The sequence below is a fragment of the Zingiber officinale genome, chromosome 7A (genome assembly GCF_018446385.1).
Source record: "Zingiber officinale cultivar Zhangliang chromosome 7A, Zo_v1.1, whole genome shotgun sequence".
In the NCBI taxonomy this organism is placed as follows: Eukaryota; Viridiplantae; Streptophyta; class Magnoliopsida; order Zingiberales; family Zingiberaceae; genus Zingiber; species Zingiber officinale.
The window spans coordinates 82,639,247-82,645,789 of NC_055998.1; positions in this window are offsets into that span (position 1 = coordinate 82,639,247).

The window sequence follows — 6,543 nt, forward strand, 5'->3', positions numbered from 1 at the left end:
AGATTAATTGAGCTTATATTGTCAATTAATATTTTTGTATTTTTGTATTCTAATTCATAGTCTTTTAAGGTGTTGGTTGCTACTCGGAAAACCTAGAGGTTCCACTGTACAAAAATTTGTACAAAGGTCTGAACCTTTTCCTAGCTACCATGTGTTCTTTTAAATTAAACTTTGGATTGCCTGCGGAACTTAACACGTTTGATCCAAAACTTAATCTATTCGTTCTTTTAGGTTTTGACTTGGGTCTCCTGCGGAACTTAACACGTTCGACCCAAATCACCTTAAGTTATTAATTCCATTAAATATTAATTTCCATAATCGGTTCCCAGTACTGACGTGGTGAGGCACATGGCCTTCTTGGATATGGGAGCAACCACCACCGACTAGACAAAACCTTTTATAGAAAGCTAATATTTAATTTCCTAAAATAACTTTAGGTTAACCAAAAAGAACAATCAAATCACAAGGAAAAAGTAAAATAAAAGAACACAACTTCGAAAAACATATTCGAAATACTAGAACGTAAGCCTCTTGTATTTGGTATTATTTCCATAAATAACTAATATGATGCGGAAAGAAAAATTACTAGTTATACCTTGTAGAAAAATAACCTCTTGATCTTCTACCGTATTCCTCTTCTAACCTCGGACGTTGTGTGGGCAACGATCTTCCGAGATGAGAAACCACCAACCACCTTCTCCTCCTAGCTAGGTTCGGCCACAAAGAAGCTTTACCAAGGATGAAGAACAAAACACCAACCAAGCTCCAAGAGATGCAAGCTTTCTCTCCTTCTTCTTCTTCTTCTCCAAGTAGTATCCGACCACCACGAGAACTCCAAGAGGGATGAAGTATTCAGCCACCACAAGAGGAAGAGAGGGAGAAGATGATGGCCGGCCACAACACCAAGGAAAAGAGGGAGAGAAAATAATAGAGGTTGTATCTCTTGAAGGCACCCTCACCCCTTCTTTTATATTCCTTGGCCTAGGCAAATTAGGAAATTTAATTACAATAAAATTTTCTTAATTTCCTTGACATGATTTAATTGAGAAAAATAAAATAAAATTTCCCCAATTAAATTCAAGTGGCCGGCCACATCAATGAAAACAAAATTGGACAAGTTTCAATCAACAACTAAAACTTCCTAATTTGTTTCCGGAAATTTTAAAAAATAAAATTTCTCTTCAAATCTCTTCATGGTTGATAAAAGGAAATTTCTATAATTTTAATTTTACAACATGTGAATAATTTTTAAAGAGAAAATAAAATATCTCACCAATCTACAAATAAGGAAAGAGATCTAATCTCTTTCTTTAATCTTTTGTAAATCTTTTACAAGAGAGATATTTTAATTTTAATTCTCTTTAATAAATTATATCTTCCACATAATAAAAATTAAAATTAAATTTCTTTTTTAATTTAATTTGGCTGGCCCCACTAGCTTGGGTTCAAGCTAGGGCCGGCCACCCAATCTTATACCTAGGCCGGCCCTAGCTTGGCCGGCCCCCTATTGGTGGGTATAGAAGGTGGGTATAGGTGGGTATAGTACTCTATAAATAAGATGCTACGATAGGGACCGAGAGAAGGAATTGGTTTTGGTCTCCCGATAAAATTAAGCATCCCGTGTTCGCCCCGAACACACAACTTAATTTTATTAATAATAATTCATTCCACTAGAGAACTATTATTGAACTACCGCACCAATCCCAAATTACATTTTTGGGCTCCTTCTTATTATGAGCATGTTAGTCTCCCTGTGTTTAAGATATCGAATGTCCACTAATTAAGTGAGTTACTGACAACTCATTTAATTAATATCTAAGTCCAAGAGTAGTACCACTCAACCTTATCGTCATGTCGGACTAAGTCCACCTGCAGGGTTTAACATGACAATCCTTATGAGCTCCTCTTGGGGACATTATCAACCTAGTATCTCTAGGACACAGTTTCCTTCTATAATCAACAACACACACTATAAGTGATACCATTTCCCAACTTATCGAGCTTATTGATTCATCGAACTAAATCTCACCCATTGATAAATTAAAGAAATAAATATCAAATATATGTGCTTGTTATTATATCAGGATTAAGAGCACACACTTCCATAATAATCGAGGTCTTTGTTTCTTTATAAAGTCAGTATAAAAGAAACGACCTCAAATGGTCCTACTCAATACACTCTAAGTGTACTAGTGTAATTATACAGTCAAGATAAACTGATACCTAATTACACTACGACCTTCTAATGGTTTGTTCCTTTCCATTTTGGTCGTGAGCTTCTGTTTATAATTTATAAGGTACTGATAACATTATCTTCTGCATGTGACACCACATACTATGTTATCTACAATATAAATTAATTGAACAACTACAACTAAATGTAGACAATTTAACCAAATGTGATTCTTTATTCATAATGAATGTTTACAAAGCTTAGGCTTTCAGTATACACTCCAACAATCTCCCACTTATACTAATGACTAAGCTGCCATATCTTCTACCATACATCTGATTCCCATTCCCTCCACATGCCGATCAAAAGCTTTCGCCGGAAGGGCCTTAGTGAAAGGATCTGCCAGGTTATCTGCTGATGCAATCTTGGCGATGACAACTTCTCCTCGCTTCACGATATCTCGTATCAGGTGGTACTTGCGCTCTATATGTTTACTTGCCTTATGAGCTCATGGTTCCTTCGAGTTTGCAACTGCACCGCTATTATCACAATAAATTGTGATAATTTTGGGCAAACCAGGAATCACATCTAAGTCCATTAGAAAGTTGCTGAGCCATACTGCTTCTTTAGCTGCCTCAGAGGCTGCTACATACTCAGCTTCCATGGTTGAGTCTGATACGCATTTTTGCTTAACACTCCACCATGAAATGGCTCCACCTCCTAAAGTAAACACATAGCCTGATGTGGACTTACTATTGTCCCTATCTGATTGGAAATCTGAATCCGTGTAACCCACAGGAAGCAAATCGTCTGCTTGGTAAATTAGCATATAATCTCTAGTCCTTCTCAGGTACTTTAATATATGCTTAACTGCAGTCCAATGTCCTTGTCCAGGGTTACTCTGATATCTGCTGACCATGCCCACGGCAAAACAAATATCAGGTCTCGTACATAGCATTGCATACATAAGGCTTCCTACAGCCGAAGCATAAGGAACTGCTTTCATGTCTTCTATCTCCTTTGATGTCTTCGGAGACATCTCTTTAGATAGAGCTATTCCATGCCTAAAAGGTAAGAAACCTTTCTTGGAATCCTGCATACTAAAACGAGCAAGGATTGTATCTATATATGAAGTTTGGGACAGACACAACATTCTTTTCTTGCGATCCCTTATCACTTTGATCCCAAGAATGTGTGCACACTCTCCTAAGTCCTTCATATCAAATTGTTTGGACAACCATACCCTTACGTCTGATAATACCTTGACATTGTTGCCAATTAACAAAATATCATCTACGTATAGTACAAGAAATACCACCACGTTTCCGTTACACTTCTTGTATACACAAGACTCATCCGGACACTGAATAAATCCATACGACTGGATTACTTCATTAAACCGGATGTTCCAAGATCTTGAAGCTTGCTTTAGTCCATAAATGGACCGATTGAGCTTACACACTAGATGCTCTTTGCCCTTTTCAATGAACCCTTCTGGTTGCTTCATATGGATGTTCTCTTCAAGACTTCCATTAAGGAAAGTTGTCTTGACATCCATTTTCCAAATCTCATAATACATATGAGCAGCAATGGATAAGAGTATCCGGATAGACTTAAGCATGGCTACTGGTGAAAAGGTTTCCTCATAATCGATTCCCTCTTTCTGAGTGTACCCTTTCGCAACAAGCCTAGCTTTGAAGGTTTCTACCTTCCCGTCTGTCCCTCTTTTCCTTTTGTAGATCCACTTACATCCAACGGCTTTTACACCATCAGGTGGTTCTACAAGCTCCCAGACCTTATTAGAGTACATAGACTCTATTTCAGAATTCATCGCCTTTTGCCAAGATGCTGCATCTATATCTTGGAGTGCTTCGTCATATGTCCGGGGATCAGGTTCATGTTTACCTGGGATCAAATCTGAAGACTCTCCCAAAAACATGAATCTTTCAGGTTGCCTTACAACCCTCCCACTACGACGAGGCACTGTCTGTGGTTGTGTATCATGTGTGACACGTGTTGCAGTCTCTTGTGGTACTTCATCTTGTACTGTTGGTACTGAAGTAGACGTGTCCTCTCTAAGTTCTTCTAAAACAACTTTGCTACTGGGCTTGTGATCCATTATATAGTCTTCTTCTAAAAACTGGGCATTGGTGCTAACAATGACCTTCTGGTCTTTAGGACTATAAAATAAACCACCTTTCGTTCCTTTGGGATATCCTACAAACACGCGAACTTTTGTACGGGATTCTAACTTATCAGCATCTGGTTTCAGCACATGTGCTGGACTACCCCAAATCCGAATATGTCTTAGACTGGGTTTTCGCCCATTCCACAATTCTATGGGAGTAGAAGAAACTGATTTAGAAGGTACTAAGTTCAGAACGTATACTGCTGTTTCCAGAGCATATCCCCAAAACGAATTTGGTAATTCTGAATAACTCATCATTGATCTAACCATCTCCATAAGAGTCCTATTCCTTCGTTCTGCTACACCATTCTGTTGGGGTGTTCCAGGTGCAGACAATTGGGATTGAATCTCGGCCTCTGATAAGTAATTCCTAAACTCTCCTAAGAGGTATTCGCCAACACGATCTGACCGTAGTGTCTTGATACTTTTACCTAGTCGTTTCTCCACATCATCCTTGTATTCTTTGAACTTATCAAAGCACTCGGACTTGCGGCGCATTAGGTAAATGTATCCATATCTTGAATAATCGTCTATGAAAGAGACAAAATATTCAAAACCTCCTCTTGCCTGGACAGACATAGGACCACACAAATCAGAGTGAACCAACTCTAACACTTCTTTGGCTCTATACCCCTTGGCCTTGAACGGCCTCTTGGTCATTTTACCTTCCAAGCAAGATTCACAAGTTGGAAAATTTTCCAACTCTAATGAACTCAAAAGTCCATCAGCTATAAGCCTCTGAATCCTACTTAAGTTAATATGACCAAGCCTTAGATGCCAAAGATATGCTTGGTTCATTTCTGAAGGTTCTTTTCTCTTATTAGAGTTAGAAGATGAGTTATAAATTTCCATGTTTTGCTTTGTGGAAGAAATTGGATTTAAAGTATACAAATTGCTAACTAATGCACCAGAACAGATAATCACTTTATTTCTTTTAATAACTACATCGTTACTGAAAGAAACTGAATATCCATCTAAAAACAGTTTAGAAACTGAAATTAAATTCTTTCTAAAACTGGGTACATAAAGACAATTTCTTAAAATCAAATTTCTATTTCTACTAAAAAATAAGTAGACGTCTCCCACTGCAACAGCTGCCACCTTAGTAGCATTTCCCATGTAGACGGTAATCTCTCCTTCAGATAGTCGTCGGGTTTCCTGGAACCCCTACAAGGAATTGCAGACATGATCAGTGGCTCCCGTATCTACACACCAGGTGCTGGTAGATAACACCGCTAAACATGTTTCAACAACTAGAGTATGAGATATACCTTTGTTTTGGTTCCTACGAGGACACCGCCTTCCAATGTCCCGCTTGGATGAAACACTTGCCCTTGACTTCTTCATTCCGACTTTAAATCAGACTATGATATTTATTCACTTTCTTTCTTGAACCGACTTGTTTCTTCTTCTTCTTTCCTTTCGGTTTAGAAGTAGAACCATTTTCGATAGTGAATTTGAGCATTGTGACGAAATAATCCTTTTGCTGCTTGTCAATAGTTCCGCTAATGAATAAACCCTCTTATTCATATTATAGTTCAAGCGGCTCGAAACTTCTAGGTAGCGTTTGGAGGATCATATCGATCCGGGTTTCCCATCAATTTCTCCTCCAAGGATCAGATCTCGCTCGGATAAGCCATCATCTTTAGGATATGATTCCTTACGGGAATCCCGCATGGTGGCTGTTATTATCTTTCTCATGGCTTCTTGCCTAGAAGCCCTATCCCGATGACCAAAGAGTTCCTTGAGATTGTTCATAATATCATAGTCGTTGGTAAATCTTGATGTTGATGTTGCAATACATTTGACATTGAAGCCAAAATGTAACACCGCGCCATCTCATCTGCTTTTACCCATTTCCTATGATATTCAATCTCCTCTTGGGTAGATTCACCAGTAGGTGCATCAGGGCATTGCTCAGTCAGTACAAATTTATAGCTTTCAGTAGTAAGAACAATGTCCAGGTTTCTTTTCCAATCTATGTAGTTTGGTCCAGTAAATCTATTCTGTTGAAGTATGATGGACAGTGGGTTGAAAGACATCCTAAGAATCACAAATAACTTTTGGTCAGAACTCTAAATTTAGAATAATATTGATTCCTCAAACAATACTATTTTAAATTAACCAACACCTCAAAACACCGTGAATTTTGTATGCCACGTTAGTGTGGACGTATACAAAT